The sequence below is a fragment of the Enhydra lutris genome, unplaced genomic scaffold (assembly GCF_002288905.1).
Source record: "Enhydra lutris kenyoni isolate GAN:26980312 unplaced genomic scaffold, ASM228890v2 scaffoldscaffold10, whole genome shotgun sequence".
Taxonomy (NCBI): Eukaryota; Metazoa; Chordata; class Mammalia; order Carnivora; family Mustelidae; genus Enhydra; species Enhydra lutris.
Window position 1 is genome coordinate 44676036 of NW_019154094.1, and position 19761 is coordinate 44695796.

The 19761-nt window shown below is 51.3% G+C and overlaps 1 protein-coding gene across 3 annotated transcripts in view; it reads right to left on the bottom strand.

Moving 5' to 3' along the window:
* The window catches only part of LOC111144255 (solute carrier family 6 member 6), an 83429-nt gene that overhangs the window by 57641 nt on the left and 6027 nt on the right, over positions 1-19761 (bottom strand). Inside the window, exon 2 of one of the 3 annotated variants that reach the window (XM_022498478.1) lies at positions 12972-13008. The exons of the other annotated variants lie outside the window; for them this stretch is intronic. The gene's annotated coding sequence lies outside the window, so the exon portion shown is untranslated. The remainder of the gene's footprint in view (positions 1-12971; positions 13009-19761) is intronic. 3 annotated transcript variants of the gene reach the window in all.

Genomic DNA, 19761 nt, shown 5'->3' on the forward strand with positions numbered 1-19761 from the left:
CTCTATCAAGCCAGGATTTGGTCAGAGGCAGTGGGTAAACAGAGGATCCCACTGATGGTCTGGGGTGGGTGAACAGTTCTTGGCAAGGGGAGCCATGGCCCACTCCAAGCTGGTCGCCCTCGGGAAAGACCTTGTTCCCACCAGGCCTCCTGCTGAACCACTCAGATTGGAGCAGTGAACGGCTCTCACATTTGCCCTCTGCTCCCTCTCTCCTGAGTGGGCTCCCTGGACACGGTTTCCTAGGTAACTGAAGCTGTTGGGGACCTCCCAAGCTTGAAATCACAGAAAGGCAGCCCAGTAAGGTTCTGTAAGAGGACGGAGGCTCTGCGAGCAGATGGGACACAGGTGGACATGCAAACATGACTTACCCCAGGCACTGGAAAATTGGGGACATCGGAAGCCCTAGAGAGTATAAAAGATACCCAGCACATTGGTTATGGGCCTCAGAATATCTGCTCACGAGGTCACAATGTCCCTTCCAACACAGCCCACGTGCCCAGAGATGGAGTACTCCAGAAAAATGCCAGCAATAAGGAGGGTCCTTTAGCAGAACTAAAGCAAGGGGAGGTTCTTTGGTCATAGAACTTTACTGTCTCTATACATCATTGCCTGGGAGACCCTGTGCTTTCACAGCTTAGTGCATTCTTACAGGCCATTTCAGGCCCCCAGAATGCACATCCTTGCTCCTCTCCAGTCTCAAATGACACCTCCTCCAGGAAGCCTTCCCTGACTATCCCCCACCCATCTCCCCAAAGAACAAGTTGCTCATTCCTCAGCTGTAGTCCTAGTTTCTTCCTCCCACGCCCAGGGGATGCTCCAGGGCAGAGGGTGGGCCTCCTCCCTAGAGATAGCGAATGAGAAGGACCCTCCTGTACCATCGTCATAGCAACCTTCTGTTCCAATTCCAACTGTTCTTACATCCTGGAAACAAAAATAGTTACAGCTAACATTATGTGCCTGGCACTCTGTTGGGCATTTGATAATATTCTAGCTGGTAGTAATTTTTTAATCATGCTAAATATTTTTCTTACTGCATTTTAAACCACTTTTCACTGATTCTAGCTGCTTGCTTTTCTCCTATAATCAGTCCAAAAGTAATGAGATTTCATGACATTTTTCAGAGACTCTCACGGAACAAAAAAACACACTCTAAATGCGAGCATGGCAGAGCCAGTTCTGGAGAGCTCCCTGGTTTGAGTGACTGTGTGTGCCCAGCTCAGTGCCTGACACTTGGGTGCCGAATATTTACCCAGTCCTTACCAACTCTCCTGTGAGATGAGGAATCTTACCCCGTATGAGGCTCAGTGGGGTTGAGTGACTTGACCGAAGTTGCACAGCCAGGAAGAGGCAGGGCTCCAGAACCCTGGGTCCTCAACCACTGGGCTCTGGGGCATCTCTTGGCTCTGGCCTTTGACACCAGGAAGTCCCCCTCATTTTTTTTTTTTTTTTTTACTTATTTATTTGACAGACAGAGATCACAAGTAGGCAGAAAGGCAGGCAGAGAGAGAGGAGGAAGCAGGCTCCCCGCTGGGCAGGGAGCCCGATGTGGGGCTCGATCCCAGGACCCTGGGATCATGACCTGAGCTGAAGGCAGAGGCTTTAACCCGCTGAGCCACCCAGGCGCCCCAGGAAGTCCCCCTCTTCACTTGACTTAACACAGGAGGAAACTGAGGCCAGCAGTAGGCAGGGGTGTCACTTTGCACATTAACCAGCTAGGATCGGAATCCAGGTCTCTTGAGCAGGCCCAGATCACAGGTCCCAGGCCAGCCTAGACTTCGCAACAGCTGGCAAAAAAATCCACCTCTGGGAGGCCACTTTGTACAAGGACCTTCCCATTTCATTTTGTAATACCTGCAGGGATTACTAAATACTGGCCCCTCAGGCTAGAAAGAATGTTAACCATTTCAATTCAGGCTACCTAGAGCAATTAGGAGGCTAATAACAAATTCATGAAGGGAAGGGACTGAGCCCTGGGTGCCCTGCCCCCACCTCCTCTGAGCTCCTCTCACCCTGACCCTCCTGCATTGTCCAATCCTCAGGGGCAGCCCCGGGACTTAATCAGCTTATTCACCCTCTAGATAGCCCAGCAGATCAGAAAAGTCTCCTTTTACTCCTTGGGGACAAGGATACCTGAGATTCAGGCCACAACTATAAATAGTCAAGAAATCCGTCCTTTTAAACTGACTCCTCTATTTATCAGTTGGTTCCCGCTGACCCCTCGATGGTGGAATTCTACATAATTCCTCCCTGGCATGATCAGTGGAGAGGAGGGGCCCTCCAGTCCTCTCCAGCCTTGTTGTCTGAATTCCCCGACAGGCACCACCCCCTGTGAGACACTGTTCCCCAAATCCCCTTTGCTGAGTTCCACTTTTGCCTCTGCTGCGTCACCTTAAAAGGTTTCCGCTGGAGCCTGACTCTGTCACTTGTCCGTGGCAAGCAGTGACCTCAGGAATGTCACTTCCCCTTGGGGCCTCAGTTGCATCATCTGTAAAATGGGCCACCCCAAATTACACAAGGGAAGGTAGGAGGAAGGGCCTCAGTACAGGCGTGGATCTGCTCTCAGGAGAAACGGCACCCATGGACAGCCTTTCATTTCACGCAGTTAATCAACGACAACAATGACTGGGGGCAGGAACAAGCACCCGGGGCTCTTCAGTCCCACAGGGAAATGTCAAATGAACAGTTCCTGCATCCGGGGTTCCGTGCACACAAGTGGCCCGGTCTGCTGGCACTGCCACCCCCTCCCAAGGCATTTCACATGCTCCTCAAACCACGTGAGTCATCAAAACTAGGTTAGACATCTCATTAGAGTGGGTTTCCTCCCGGGACCTCTGGCAGCGCCTGCAAAGCTCCTGCAAGCCTGCTGGGGTGAGGGCTGGGCTGGGCTGTTTCTCCTCCTGAGCAGAAGCCAGTTGTCAAGACAACCAAACAACAGTCACTACCTTCAAGGGGGCACCTGCAGCACTCACTAAGGACTTCGGGGTCCAGACTAGCTCCCCAAAGTGAATCAAGACCCCAGCACTCACCAGGGCGTTTGGGGTCACCAGCCGAGACCTCCCACCCACCTCCTCTCCTCTTCCCTGCTCCCCCCAGAGCGAGACACTATAGCCCAGCTGCACTACACTCTCTGCCTTCCCTTTTCCGGGGAGCTTCCCTCTACCCGTAAATGCCCTTCCCTGCTTGGGTCTTCCTGGCATGCTTTTGTCATTCAAGGCATCTGAAAAAGTTCTGTGAACTCTATGTGCCCAAAGCTCCTTCAAGCGGCCCCACCAATGCACAGCTACTCCGTCCCCTCACTGGCCGGACAGAGAAAGGCTCAACTCTGGGTCCACAGGGCGTGGCCTAGAGTCTGGGCCACAGGAAAAGTCCTCAAGTCTCTGCTGACTGAATGAACAGACTTTCAATTCTCGGTTTTCAGATGCTTACAGGTTTTCCCCAAACTTCCCCAGACATCAGAGTTTCTCGCCTGGGCCTTCCCCAACTCAGCAGGGCTGGAAGGAAGGGGTTTGAAAATACAGATGCTTCTCAAATGAAACATAAAAGCCAGAGGGAAAACAAGAGGTCTGCCCCCCACCCCACGACCTTACGGAGGTGGGAGTGTCTGTCTATGAGTAGACAGATGTGAACACAATCTATTGTGGTCATCACTCCACAAAGTATTGCAACAAACCATCACGCCACACATCTTAAGCCTACACAGTGATGTATGACCATCATTTCTCAGTAAGACAGGAAAAAAAAAGGCTCACACTAAACTGTAGTCTAACTCGTATGTTCACCTATGTCTCCCTCACTAGGCAGTACGAGTCTAAAAAATTGACACTGTGTCCTTTCTGTTTCTATCACCAGCACCTATCATCATGTTTACGAGTATGAAATAAAATTAATTTCTTTAAAAAGGTGGGGGTGGCCCTTCTCCCCCTCAGCCACGAAGCTTTGAGGCCTGGCCACAGGGGACCCAGCTGACCCCAGGCAAGGCCAGAGATGTGGACAGGAATCGGTTGCCTCGAAGCAGCTCCTGCCCCCAGGGAACCTTCCAGAGCAGGGGCTGTTCTAGTTCATTTCTTTTATGCTGAAGAGTTTACTCGGTATCTGGACTTTTTAACGTGACTAAATCACCCCTAATATGTAAGCAACAGGACAAAAAGGGAGGTTATGGGAGGAGTGGAGGCTTACGTGTCTTAAGGTGATGTGTGACCTTGGGCATGTCAATGCACTTCTCTGAGCCTCAGAATGCTCCTCAGGATGAAGGATGGAGAGGACAGGATGGTGGAGGCAGACAGGCTCATGAGGAGAAGCGGCTCATGTTCCCAGACTGCTTCCCTTCTCTACCCTGAGACAAGCCCTGACCTCCTGGCTGTTCACATCAATTGCATTTGGGGGTGCCCGTGGGGGGAGGTCCGGTTCCATTTTGCAACTGAATAATGGTTTGTGTCATCTCTCCCTTCCTGCCTCGTTCCTCACTCTATCCCCACTGCTCAGCAGTGGGCCTCGTATACAGCAGGAGCTCTACAAGTACTCACTACCTGAGGGAATGGACACATTGAATGCTGAGTAAATGCCTCAATTCATTCAGCTGTGAGCTCCTCACAGGACAGAAGTCTGGAGGGAATAATCCAAAAAGAGCAGCAGGGCCCCAAGGGGCAGCCCCCCAACCCCAATGGAAGGACGACAGGGTGGGGAGCCTGGGCCCAAAAGCGCACCTATCTCTTGGTCTGCGTGGCCGCAGCAGTGTCACAGGGCACCTTCCTGAGCCTGGCTTCTTCAGCCATGAGGCAGAGAACATCACAACTTTGCCCCAGGCCCATCACACGGCAGAGAGGAGGATAGGACCCTCAAGTTCTCGGGCATCACAGGTGCTCAATAGGCATCTCCAGGTCAAAATCAGACCTCGTACTAAGTCAACTAGGCTGACCCTTCTGGTTGCCTGGAGGAGGACACAGATGCCCAAGGAGACAACACCTCCAGGACTCCCATCAAGGAGGACCTGGGCTGGGAAAGGCGCTGCAACAACGGGTTCACCGGGACCTGCCGCAACCTCAAGTGGCCTGCGGGCACGGCCTCCGGGGCAGCTGGGTAAGTGACGTGGAGGAAGTAAGCTTGTCACAGATACTCATACTGCGAAGGACATTCTTAAAACTCAAAACATGACTCAGTTTATCTGAAATTCTAATTGAACCAGAATGCTCTGTATTTCACCTAGCAACCTTATTCAGAGCATCTGGAAGGATCCTTGTTACACACACACACACACACACACACACACACACACACACACACACCCCGCAGCCAGCACAAAATATGACATCCAGGCCATAAGAGGCATCAAGTAGCTCTGGCCTCCTGGTCTAAAAACTTCAACCTGAGTACAAATAAAAGATCCTGGGACTTCGGGGTCACACTCTCCCACAAGCATGCTCTAAGCTGCTTGCCCTGTAGCTGCACAGATCTTTTGGGGTCCTCTCAGCTCCTCTGTTTCCAATTTTTGCAGAGCAGGTGTCCACTCCCAAGGCTGTCCTGAAGTCCTCACCTCATCCCGTCCCGGATTGTTGCCTTCACCCATCCTGCTTCCCTGACAGACATCGCTCATCGATTGTGGCATCCTTCCCACAGATCATGAGTCCCTATCAAAACATGGTCTGTCTCTTTCTGGGTCTGATCTCGTCCAATCACAGAAGCCAAGCATGGACGGGCCTGTTTAGTACTTAGATGGGAGGCCTCTAACTTAATGGGTCAGAGAAAGCTCTCAGGTCAGGGACACAGTGGGGGCAGGCAGGAGTCCCAGAGAAGGCTGGGAAGGAATCAGACAGAAGGCCAGAGCACCACTCAACCTGAAAACAGAAATGAGAACCATGTCCCCCTCACTGAGGCAGGACAGAGGGAGGGAGGCATGCGCCCTTCACAACCTGGCAGCCCTGATGGGACCCACAGAGCAAGAGCTCAGGGGTGATGACAGGAACAAGGACGGGGGAATTTGGGGATGCAGGGCAATGCGGGATTGGGGTCAGGCTGGGGATGAGGGTCAGAGGGGCCAGTGACTGGCAAGTGCCTCCGCTACTCCTAGGGATGAAGGCCATAGGTGAGGGGTGAGACTCCATTATGGAAGATGTGTCCAAGTATACATCCCCACAGAGAAACCCAGCCCAGAGAGGGAGGACCATCACAGCAGGCAGAGCTGAGATTCATGTCCAAAGCTGAGACCCCAGAAACTCCCCTGGGGAAATGATTCCAGACCCTTGTTTTATGCATGAGGAAAATGAGGTCCCAGAAAAGGGAAATGACTCATCCAAGGTCCCCCAGCAAGTTGGTGGGAAGTGGGTAGATAAAGGCAGTGCTGCTGGTGGTGCTGGGGGCAGCTGGGTCTGAATACTGACCCAGGGCGCCCTCCCTGGGGCAGCCAGTCCCCCCAAACCCAGAGGTGTCTCTAGCCTTAGGACCCAGGAGGCTCCTGTTTTGGGGAACGTGGGTTTCTGGACTTAATACTATCTGCTGGCTGAGAACAGACTTCCCTTAAACCCCTCTCAGGTTTCACCTGGGCAGGCAGCTCTTGTCTTTGAAATGCCCTGCCGGTTTCTGAAAACAGCAACAACAACAACAGCAAACTGCGATATGGTGATTTAGAATCAATGTAACTATATATGTGGTCTTTGTCCCCGTTGCTGGCAGAGCTCCTAAAACTGTTATAAATTTCCTAGGTGATGAGAAGGGTGCCTGGGCAGCTCAGATGGTCAAGCGCCTGCCTTTAGCTCAGGTCATGATCCTGGAGTCCTGGGATGGAGCCCTACTCTCCCTCTCCCCTCCCCCAAATCCTGCTCGAGCCTGCACTCTTCGGTGTGATCTTAAAAAAAAAAAAAAAAATTCCTAAGTGGTGAGAGTGAGAAAGGTGTCTTTTGTTATGTTAACGATGACTTTTAGAAGGCACCTAAGGCTAGGGGCTAGTTGCTAGGAGAAGCAACCCTGTGATTAGAAGGTTGGAACGTGCAGTCCCACCCCCTGACCTTCAGGGAAAGGAGGGGGGCTGGAGATAGAGTTCAATCACCAACGGCCAATGATTTAATCAATGGTGCTTAAGTAATGAAGCCTCCATAAAAATTTAAAGGAGAGCTTCCAGACTGGGGAACACATGGAGATTTGAAGAGAATAGCACCTGGAGAGGAGTGCAGGGAAGCCCCAAGCCCCTTCCCCACATTCCTTGCCCTGTATATCTCTTCCTTGTGGTGGTACTGAGTTATGGCCTTTACTAACAAGACCACTGATCTAGTCAATAAAACGTTTCTCTGAGTTCTGCGAGCAGCTCTAGGAAATTAATCAAACCCAAGGAGGAGGTTGTGTGAACTTCCGATTTCTAGCCAGTGGGCCAAAAAGCACACGTGGCAATCTGAAACTTACAACAGGCAGTGGGAGTATGGGGTCAGCCTTGGAGAGCTGAATCATTAACCGGCAGATCCAGGTAAAGTGTCAGAATTGAGTTAATAAGGTAGGACATCCAGCTAGTGAGGGAACAATCGCGTGGTGGTGTGTGTCGGGGGTGGGGGGGACACCCATTAGTATTGTAACCTCTCTCCTTGTGTGTGTGTCGAGGGTGGGGGCGGGGGGGGGACACCCATTAGTATTGTAACCTCTCTCCTCTCCAAACCCATGTGCCCACTGTTGGGGCTAAGAGCCAAGACAGGAAAATAAACCGAAGAATCTTCTCTCCACCGAAGGCCCAAGCTTTCCCACCACAGGTGAGGCCAGAAGAGGCAGCTCCCACTAGCCCTGGTCATCCAGAAGCCCCAGCATCCAGCAGCTGCTGTGTGGAACGGACAACAAGCCAAAGGCATGGACTAAAGCCCAGGCTCCCTGTCCTGACACATAGCTGACCTCGAGCTGGCCGCTGACCTCGTGAGCCTCAAATTTCTCACCTGTTACACAGGGACAGTAATAACTATGCTACAAAATATTGCCAAGTATTAAGATGGAAAACCCCTCTGAGAACTGCGAAAGGCTGCACATGCTAGTACTGTCTCTATGTTCAGACCACCCTAACAGAGGTGTTAAAAGTAATCCTAACAGCAGCAGTAAGAATAGCTATCACAGCCACAGGGTACTGGTATGGGCGATGTGCCGGCCACTGTGCGAGGAACTTTTGTAGACCTTATTTCCTGATCCTCAACCAGAGAGGAGAGATTCTACCTTGTGTCTATTTTTACAGAGAACCTGAGGGCCCAGAGAGGTTAAGTCACCTGCCCTGGGTCACACAGCAAGGTAGAGGCCAAACACCACTGACACCCAGACTCACTGGACAGCTGAGTTGGTCTTAACCACATCTCTCCTCTCTCTAAAGGGTCTAGATGGATCAACCTCCGAGAACGGTCCAGTATTCCTAACACATCTTGTTTATTGACTTTTTAGTTTCTTCCCCAAAAGAGGAAGGCTGGCAGACTGGCTACTGGTTCTCTGGGATGGGTTGTTTTAAATCTGCTGCTCCCTGAAGCCCTGAAGGCAGGGGCTCCCCCAGGGAAGTGGCCAGCTCCACTCCCTCTTGTGGCCTACGGGCTGTCACCGAAGATCAGCAGAGGCTTCAATTAGGGCAATTTCTGAGGGTCAGTGATTTGGCAACAGGCGCCCAGCACCTTCAAAATGCACACCCCCTCCAGGCTAGCAATTCCAATTTTCTGAACCAGACCGATGCATAAAGATACCCCGAGACAGTCACTGCATTTGGTTTTGCAACATGAGAAAGTTCTGGAGATTGGCTGCACGACAATGTAAATATACTTAACACTCCTATACTACAGACCTAAAAATGGTTGAGATGGTTAATTTTGTGTTATGTGTATTTTACCACAATTAAAAACAGAAAGGAAAAAAGAATGTTCACAGCACAGTGGTTTACATGAAAGAAACTACCAGTGGCCAATCTCTCATCACTAGGGGATTAATTAAATAAATGATGGTCTACCCAAACAAATCAAAACTAATTAAGAACGGGAGAGGGGAGTGGGGGCGGGGGGTCAGCAAACTTCGGCCCCTGAACCAAATCTGGCAGGTTGTTTTTGTAAAGGAAGTTTTAATGGCACAAAACGACAGCCACTCATTTGCATTTTGTCTGTGGCCGCATTCTGGCTACAATAGTAGAGGTGAGACTGAGATCAGTGGAGGCAAAACCATAGGCCCCTAAGCTCGAAATACATCCTATCCAGGCCTTTAAAAAAAAATCTGCTGACCCTGACTTAGAAGACATAAGACCCAGAAAAAACACTAAGAAACATGTTGGGGGGTGGTGCGGGAAGTTGGCCCTCCAACGTGGCCACACTGTGAGTTCAACTTTTTATTTAATTTTTTAGAAGTTTTTTGGATATATATTTGAGGAACAGAGAGAGAGAGAATAAGCAGAGGGGAGAAACAGAGGCAGAGAGAGAAGCAGACTCCCTCCTGAGCAGAGAGCCTGATGCAGGGCTTGGTCCCAGGACCCTGAGATCGTGACCTGAGTGGAGGGCGGACACGTAACCACCTGAGCCCCTCCAGGCGCCCCTCAACTTTAAAAGGAACCGCGTATTTACCCACGTGTTTATAAATTCACTGTGAGATGGTTATGTCTGCATGGCAGGAACAGAGATGAATTTTATTTTCTTCTTTTGACTTTTCTGTGCTCTCCAAATTTTCTGTATTAAAAATACATTACTTCCCAACACTAGAAGAAATGAGAATCTGTGGCCCAACAAAAACATTAGCTAAGGCTACAGTGACAATCAATGTGGGTATAAATGTATCAAATCCCAATGTTTTTTTAACACCTTAAACTTACAAAATGTTGTAGGTCAAATAGATCTGTTTTATAAATGTATCACTTTTATGATCAGGGCAGACCAACAGTAAATACCATTTTCTCACGGTCTTGGCCCCTCCAGGGAGCGAGCAAAGAGGGTGATGCTTTCACTGGAGGGGTCACAGATCCGTTGTATGAACGCCCCCCTCCCCTGCTGTAGTTTACAACCCTGGGGTCCAGGAGGGGGTGGGGCTTAGAAGCCAAGTGGGCATTCTTGTAACAAGCCCAGAGAGGCTCCCCTCCAGCTAAAAGGACCACAGACACCCAAAAGGGTGGATGTGATCTTCAGGTGAGGTGAGTGAGGGGGGTTGCTCTAGGGGATCCCAGCCAGGGAGGTGAAATTAGAACATGTACTCGGGTGCTGGGTACAGATTTTGTTAGGCCTGTTAAATGCTTCAAAACACCATCGTGACGACAGACACCATTACCCCTGATCCCATACTCGCTGTCTAAGACTCCTGGGTGCTCTCACTGCTCCATCTTACAGTTGGGAAAGCTGAGGCTTGGAGGAGTTCAGGGACTCTCCTCTCCAGGTCAGAGTTGGCACAGGATGGAGACAGGATTTGAATCCAGGACTGTCTAACTCTCCAGCTCCATGGATTTTCCACAACATGGGTTGTCCCCACCAGGAATTCGTCTTTTGGCTGATTCCTCAGTAACTCAGAGACGGCTAACAACCGAGAAACATCCTTTTCTCAGCTACCTTCCAGCTGTGCACGCCCTGTGAGGGGCTAGAGTGAGTGACTGCCATCCTTTTTTTCAGATAGGAACCTGGAGGCCTCAGTGAGGACGGCCACACAGCTACATGCCTGGTAGTGCTCCAGCTTCAGAGGGGACTGCTTGGGTTCCCTAAAGACCACCCCCTCCAAATCCTGCTGCCTGCCATACCGAATGGCCATGAGTAAGCCACGAGGGCCATGTGGAGGAGGCATCACACAGGCCTGAGAGCAAACCCACTTCTCAGCCTCCGGGGAATCTCCTGTGAAGTGTGGATGGATCAGCAGAACTCAGAGAAGAGAACAGTGGCTGGCTTCTATCTGGGCATAGCCTCTAAAGCCGCCCGCCCCGATGGGGGCTGGGCACCTTGCAAAAGACTTTATCTGGAAGCAGAACCTATACTCCAGCTTCACAGTAGCCGGCATCTGGCTTCCTGGGCTGCCCAGGCTACTCATTAACAAGTACAAGGCCTTGGGAATGGGCCTGCCAGGAGTCTGCTCCCAGTCTGGGGGGAAGGGAGAACAGTACTGGCTGGTATGCACACCAGGGTCAGAACAGGGGCGGGTTCAAATCCTTCCTTGTTGTGTGACTTTGGTGGGGGCGGGGGGGGGGAGTCAATTCACCTCTCTGTGCCTCAGTTTCCCCATCTGTACAATGGAGATAATATCAGTGTCTAACTCCTAGGACTACTCTGAGGATATGGGTCTGTGAAGTACCTAGCAGTACCTGATACACAATAGGTGCTCAATAAATGTACCTGCCGTTTTTACAAGAAGAACAGCAGCACCCATCCTAAGATTGTTGTGGGCGAAAATGAGCCATTACAAGTAAATCTCTCTGACAGCGAATCGAGGGTGCTGTTAGAGAGTTTAATTAAGTGTTTAGGATTATTCTTAGTGACATTTGTGACCAGTATGGCAGTGCCTCTGGAGGCTGACATGGACTAGAACTCCATGCCCCTTTAGTAGCTAGCCGGGGAGGTGTCCTGAGCCACCAGTGATACACCTGCCTCATTTCACAGCATAAAGAACGGGAGGTCCCCATGGGGTCATGGGGCCCAGAGAGGGTGGATGCTGGATTTTAGGGATGGGGTCAGGTCCACCATGGGTAGCAATGGGCCAGGGTCTTCATGGCCTTTCTCCTAGTCCTGGCTTCTTAGGTGACCCCCCAATCAACCGAACTCTTGAGTCTGGACCAGGAAGAGCTTGGTCAGGGGACTACCTTCCCTCCTGAGAGAAATTTCTGCCCAAGAAGCTATGGTTTTCTCATGCCAGAGCAGAGTCTATTGTGGGTCATGGAATCAACTCAACGGGTCAGAACTATCATTTTTATAAAAGAGAACAGAACAGAGCCCTAAAGATGCTGAAAATGTGAGTTATCATTTTGTGGGATTGGTTTCACTTTCAAGCATGTGTGTATGGGTAAGCACGGGTGGCATCCTGTCGTAAAATCTATTTCTTACCAAATGTCGTAACGGAAAGACTTCCAAAAACCCCGCTAGTAAGGATGTTTTAGATCAAGGTGGAGAAGTCATCTGCAGAAAAGTCAGGTTCCCGCCCCATTAAACCCCTTTTAAAAACACTGTGATCCCGAACTGGGGGGGGGGGGGGGCAGGCGGCGGGGAGCTTCTGTAAATATGAGACAGTCAGCAAAACGTCATTTAGGTCTGTAGATTAGATAACAGAATTGTGTCAATGTTAAACGTTCTGGGGTTGATAATTCCATGTGCTTATATAAGAGAATGAAGGGCCTTGCTCTTACGAAATACATACGAAGGATTAGGAGGGTAAAGGGGCACTGCCTGTAATTTACTCACCAATGAGTCAACAGAAAAAAAAGTTTTAATAATGTGGTATTTTTATAACATACACAGAGAAATGAAGCAAAAGTAGCAAATGTTAACAAGGGGAAGGAAAATCTCAGTGAAAGTTATACAGGAGTTCACTGTATCCTCCTTTCCACTTTTCCAAAGGTTTTCAATTTTTTAAAAAGAAAAAGTTTAGGAGTGCCTGGGCAGCTCAGTTGATTGAGTCACCCACTCTTGGTGCTGATCTCTTGGATGGTGGGAGGGGGATCAGCTGGCAGGGAGGGGCTCTGCATTCAGCAGGGAGTCGACTTTAAGTCTCTCTCCCTGTCCCACCCCTCCTGCACGCGCCTGCGCATGTGCAAGCGTTCTCTCCATCACTGGAGAGTGGCAGAGCCAGGATGGGGTCTGGGCCAGACTCCAACATCAGTGCTCAGCATCAGTAGGGCTGTCTCCCTGGCACAGGCAGGCGGAGGGGGCCAACTTGGGCCATAAACCCACCACCCAGAGGTGACCTGTGGTTGAGGTCCCGGAGCCCTGGGGGTTCTCCTTCCTCCTCAAGCCTGGAGGGAACACTGAGGGCCTGAGGACCCCACATGGTGAGACACCAACACCATGGAGAGGTCAAATGTCACTTACTTTTGGAGGCTCCTCAGCAAGGGCTGTTGGTCTGGACCTAAAACAATGAGAGGAAGCAAAGAAGGAAAGACAAGATCTGGTCAGCTTGGGACTGTACACAGGACCCGGAGTCGTCTTCAAGTGCGACTGCACACTGGGAGGGGCCAAGTCAACACTGGGGTGTCCCCGCATCCCTGCACACAGACATGCTCACATGCATAACTGCAGACACATGCGCACACACACACTCTCACACCCAGCTCCTGAAACTGTCAGCAGTAAGAACTAGTGGCAGCGACCGTTAAGCCCTTGCCCCGCCCTGTCCTGCCCCAGAAGCCTGCACTCCCGGGAGCCCCAGAGAAGCCTAGCCATGGGTCCAGGACTGTGAAAGACTATTCCCTGTGAGCACAAGGATACACGACAGCCAGACAGAGGGGCTGACAGAGGACCTGGGGGCCCCGGATTCTTGGAAAAGATGATAACTCATCGGCTGGTTAAAGGCTCCAAGATCACTGTGCCAAAGGAATCTGTTGAACTCTGCTGAGCCAAGCAGTCCCCAAATGTGAATGACCCCAGAAGCCTTGTTTTCTTTTGTTGTTGTTGCCTTTTTTTTTTTTTTTTTTTTTTTTAAATAGAACACCTCCTGTTCTTTGCACTTGGTTTGGGGAAAAAATGTGAGTTGGGGAAGATCACAGCTGCCTCAACCTCCACCAGCTGAGCTGTGCTGGAAGGCTCCCCTGGTTTCCTAGAATATAAAAATTTAGAAAACCAGGAAATGGCTTCTTATCAACTAAGATCACACATTTCAACGAACAGGTGTATGGCTCAGCAGAGCAGGGAAGGCCATTACCCTTGGTGGGAGGGCACAAAGAGTGAAGGGTGGACAAGTCTTTCCTTAATGTACCCGAGACCCTGCCCTCCCTTGGAGCCCCTTCCTCAGACTCAGAAACATGGCCCTAGCAGTCTGCAGAGCTCCCGGTCCCCCAAATCAGACAGCCTCATTGCAATGGCAGCGCCCCCACATTAAACGGGCTCACTTCGGTGCCCAGCGTTCAAGGCACCGTGGGGTAGGAATATTCAGTCAGTAATTCGGTAAGGGGCACCTGGCTGCCTGTTAGTAGAGCAGGTAGCTATTGGTCTTGCGGTTTTAAGTCCGAGCCCCATGTTGGGGGGACAGATTACTTAAAAATAAAATACATGTATTTTTAAAAATTTCTTGAGCACCTTCTATGTGCCAGGCACTGTTTTAGGCCCTGGGAACCCAGCAATGAACAAGACAGCTGAAGGCCCTGCTTTCACGGAGCCCAGAACCCCATGGTAAAGGCCAACATGTAACACGGACGTCACAGAGGCTTCGTTTTCTGGGGGAACACATGGTGTTGTGAAGGCAGGTGTGGATTAGAAATGCCCACAACGGGTGTGGGTGCCAGGGGACCGTGTAACTTGCTATCCCTGACTACATCAAGGGAAGAGGGACAAAGGGAAAGATGAAGGTAGAGTGTTTAATGCACATTTATAAGCAAAATGTTGAAGGACCCACGAAAAGGAGTTGTAATTCTATCTGGTTCGAGACCTTAGCAGTTGCATGAGGGCAACCCAGCTCAAAGAGGAGGATAAGAACGGCACTAAGTCCCCGTGGGTACGGCCTACTGGCACCCATGCTCCTTCTTCTGGGAGGAGCCTCATATCCCCAGCCTCATATCCACCTGGACACCCATTCACACCCACTCTCAGCCCATGGAGTTCTGGGTGGGCATTCGAGCTGGGCCTAGCCAATCAGAGGGGCTGTGACCACTGGCGCAAGGACAAGCACCTGGCCAAGGGTGGGCAATGAGAGTGATTAACATGGGCTCATGCTAAGAAATACTGGGGAAAAAAGAAGGTTCATTCTAGGCTGAGATGGCTATGCTGGGAGGGGATGCATCCTATGCAGCTGAAAGTACCCCGAGGAGAATAAAACCAACACATGAGTCCAGGAATGGACAGAAAGATAAAAGTCCTGATGACATATCTCAGCACCTGTATCCAACCATGCCTGAAGTATGACCCTGGGGCTTTTCAATTAAGAGTCAGTATATGTTCTTTTTCTTTTTTTTTCTTTCTTTCCTTCCTTCCTTCCCTTCCTTCCCCCCTTCCTTCCTCTCTCCCTCCCTCCTTTTTTTAGTTTGAACCAATTTCTACCACTTGCAGCTCTAAGAATCCAGACCTATGCTCTACCTCAGATATGCTGTGTTAACTTCATGCATGCCCCATTAACTGACATTCAGGCCATCAGAAAAGTGGAGCACAGATGAAATGACACCTGAGGTCCCCCTGCAGCCCAGGAACCCTCAGCCTATAGCAAAGGTTAGGAATGACCCTCCTGGGCCCCTGGGCATCTGGCAGCAGATGGAAAAATCAGCCCTTCTCAAAGGTAAGCCTGGAGGGCTTCTTAAAACTTGCTGAGTCCCACCCCCAGGGTCTGAGTCAGCAGGTCTGGGGTGGGGCTCCTGATTCTACATTCTAACAAGCTCCTAGGTGATTACCGGACCTCACATCCCGTGACCACATTTCCAGAACCTAGACTCTAAATCTGTTCTGCTCTTTCCAGTTGCTTGGTGCAGATGCCCTGTGTAAGAACAAAGCCCTAGCCAAGCAGAAGATCTCGGCAACCTCAGTCCTCAATGAGATCTGGGCTGCAAGAATGTGCCAGCATTTAAAGAACTCCCGTACCAGGTCCCAGCTTCGACCTATCCCACTGCCGATGCTTCCAGGCAGCCCCCTGAGATTCTGTGTAAGAGTGAGAAGGAGCCTTCTTGGGTTCCAGCAGCTCCACAATTAGTTCTAGGAGCCGCGAGCATCCCTCAATGGCTCCCCACACCAGGCAGCAATGCCAGCACCCAGTAAGTCCCACTTTAGACCTGATCCTGACATGGCCTCGGGCTGTCGTGCTGTCAGCTCAGCAGGGCTGGCCCTGGGCTCTTCCTGATTTACATCCGACCTGGCTGCCTTGAAATGCTTCCTGTGGCTTTTGGACCGTGGATACTGTTCAGCAGAAAACGGCTTCCCCACCAGCATCCTTTCCGAAGTGGTGCTGGCCCAGAGGGCCTGGGCTCAGCGGCCTCCCAGCTGTGTGGCCTTAGGCAAGTGACCCGCAGTCTCTGGGGTTTCAACTTTTCACATGCAAAATGGGAATAATGGTATCTCTTGGGGATGGGGAGATGATCCAGACCAGGCACCTGGCCTGGTTTAGGGAAGGGCCACAGGCGTCCAAGAGCTGGGATGGACTTCCTTTATTCAAAGTGTGGTCCCCAGACCAGCGGCCTTGACAACTGCCTGGGAGTTGGAATAGAAATGCAGAACCTCAGGGCTCCATTCCGTCGCCCCACATAGAAAGGGGCATCTTAACGAGCTCTCCCAGCATATTTATGGCTTTCAAGTCTGAGGAGCACAGGTACATGTCTTTGTCACTGCTATTGTCACCATACCCCAGGACTGAGCCAAGGTATAGCAACCACCCCCAGGCTGGGGGAACCGCAAGCAGGGGTCAGAGGCAATGAAATGTAGGAAAGCGCAGAAAGCTTCTCCCGTGCCTCTGAGCCCTGCAACTATGGAGGACCCCTCCGAGGTCCCGCAGTGAGACTTAGAGAATAGGTACTGATCCCCGGAATTCATTCTCGGGCTCAGCCAAGGAAACAAGATACACTGAAAACATCCCAGGTCTCAGATTTGGGGCTTCTTTCTGGCAGAGTATGGCTGCTGCTGAGCTTCTCGGCCCAAGGCTGGTGATGTTTAGCATTCAAGGGGGCAAACTACCCTCTCTGCCCGGAGCCCACAACCCAGAACTCTCAGCAGAGGCTGGCGGTGGAGGGGCTGCCCGGGAAGGTGTGGGTCTCAGCCTGACGTGGGGGTGCACCGAGTCCTACATGGAGCGCTGTGGTGGCCACCTGGACTTCCCCAGCTCCAGCCTGGGACTCCACCCCTTACCCAGGAAAGTACTAAGGGTCCCCCCTGGAGGGCTAGAAACAGAGAGCCTGCCTTCATGAAGCCCTCTCTCCACTCTGCTACACCTCCAGCTGCCAGCCCTGGTGAATGAATGGAGCACGATGCCTCCACCTGCCCAGGAGCCACTGGCAACACGTTTCTATGCCTCCGGAGCCCCACAGAGGAAGCAGCCGGTGGGGGGATTGGTGTGGGGAGCACTGGGGCATGCCAGAGAGTCCGAGGGGGGCTGCCAGGTGGTTATGTCCAGATGTTCAGAGACACCAGACAATGACCAGAAGCAGATGCAAAAAAAAAAAAAAGAAGAAAGAAAGAAAGAAAAGAAAAGAAAAAGAAAAACCACACTGAAAAATACTGGCTTGAATTGGAAAATTCTAGAACTCTCGTCTATGTGGGCAACACAAAACATGTCTGTGGTCCAGAACTGCCCCGGGAACCATTTTGCAGTAACTGGTATCTTTTTTCAAACCTGGAACTTGATCCTACACTGAAACCCTGGTGCCCCAGGCCGCTGGGCTAATTCATTCAACTATTTTATGATCAGCTCCATGAGGGTATGGCCAGGATTTGGTCTTGTCTGGTTCACCTGCCACATCCCCAGGCCCTAGAATGAATACATATGGATGGAGATGGGTGAACGTAATTTCCAAGCTTGGACCCATTCGGATGTTTAAACTACAGGCTCTTATTTCAGGTTAAGAGGGGATCGGAGAGCCTTTGTGTTCTGAGCACCTACTGTGTGCCAGGCTGGACACTGAAGCATCTATCCCTCCTGATGTGAACTCAGTCAGGTGAACAAATAAAAGGCAAGACCACAAAGACCTAACTGTGCGCTACAGAGGCTCTGAGCAAGGTGAGATGATGGACATAACACTTTGTTTCGTCTGCTCCTTTCTGAGTCCTTACTATGTGCCAGGCACAGATAAGGGGCCAAAGGAAAGCTTCGTGAAGCAGGTAGCTTCAAGCCGACCTGAAGACTCAGAAGAAGAAGATAAGGGAGAGGGGTGCCTGGCTGGCTCAGTCAGCAGAGCATGAGACTCTTGCAGGGTCGTGAGTTTGAGCCCCATGGTGGCATGCAGCCTACTTTAAAAAAAAATAATAGTAATTGAAAAAAATAAAAAGAAAAAAAAGGAGGAGGAAGGCCTTGTGGCATGAGCATGGGCAGAGCCAAGGGAGCCCGAGGCTCGGTTTTGGAGCAGAAACCAGCCAAATCACGAGGAGGTGGGGAGAAGTGGTAGCAGATGAGGATGAACACTGGCCAGAGGCCAGATCCTGCAGGGCTTCTCATGTCAGGCCAAGGAGTGTGAACCTGATTTCACAAAGCACTAGGGAGCCACTGAAGACCTCTGAGCACTAGAGTGGCATGCACACGGACCGTACGGAGAGGTACCTAGGAGGCATGGAGGCTGGCAAGGAGCCTATTGTCCAAGCTGTAGGGATATTCCCCCCAGAGAGGAGATACCAAGTGCCATCTGGTGAGAGCATGAATGTCCTTGAAATCATGGCCTGGGTCTTCCCTGAGATCTCAGCAGCCATCACCTCCAGGTACCAATTGGCTATGGGCAGAGCCCTCAGGACCGCCCACTTCCGGTGCTCTTCACCCACCAAGCATGACTCTGCTGAAATCCACTTCACCCCTCCACCCTGCACCCGGCAACAGGCAGGCAACCTGGCTTGGGTTAAAAACTTTCTGCTGGAAAGGGGATGGTGGGACCTGGCAGCAAGTGGCTTAGCATTTCTACTATGTGCAAAGAAGAGCAGTGGGGGAAGGGCAGGTCTCTCCAAATGTCCACCCTAGGAACCCCTCAGAGATGTGGTCCAAGCTACTGCTTAATGGGGAGGACCCAAGTGAGCAAAACCAGAAGAACTCAACTCTCCTGCCCTCCAGCCCTCTTACAAATTGCCTTGATTCTATCCCACACCACGGCCACAAGCCAGAGCTGCCCACAGGAGCCAGGAGGTCCAGCTGTCCAAGACCCCCCCACCCCAGTGTCTGCAGGTGTCTCCTGGGCAGTCCAGTCCTAAGGAATCTCACTCCACCTTCCCATTAGCTGTGTTAAAATTAGGATCTGAATTGTGAACGTGGTCATCAAGAGTTGAGGCACAAGTAAAAACTCTGCCTCCCGATTTACCGGTTTAACAGAATCTCTGGAGGCTGAGTCTGGGGAAGAACCACAAGTTTGGGAACAATGGCTCTTTTGATAGCTTATCAGCCTTGCTTGGACCTCAGTCTCCAGATCCATAAAGTGGCCAGAGGTGAGCCTTCTCTCGCAGGTCCCAGAAGTCTCCATACTCCCTGGCCAGAGGACCACTCTTCCTCAGACCTTCCCCACTTTTCCCTGCCTGGACCACTGCCTGCCCTTAGCTAAGACTCTTGGAATTGTTCACTAACCTCTTCCTGATACAGCTCTTCTTCCTTCCCCTGAGACTGAGCCACCTGAGCGCGGGGGCTGTCTTACTTATCCTTGCCCTCCTGGCCTTGGCCTCCTGCCTGACACCCCGGAGGTGCTCAGCGTGCCTCTGCTGTGCTGCCAAGGGATAAGGACCGGCTCGAGTTCTAGTTCCCCTTCCCATTCAAACCCAGCCATGTGAGCGGCAGCAAGTCACTTTTGTGAGACTGGGCGAACTCATCCAGAAGATGGGGGTAAGAACCCTGAAGTCAGGCACAGGCCTTAAATGCAGGAAGCGAGATCCGGCATCTACGGTGCTCAATGAGCACCAATTCCCTCCCAACTCAGAAGGCCCAGCAGCCCTGGCCTGCTTCTTTGCCCACCTTCAGGGAAGTTCAAAGTCACAGGGCAGGGGTGTGGGCGGGGGGGGGGGGGGGGGG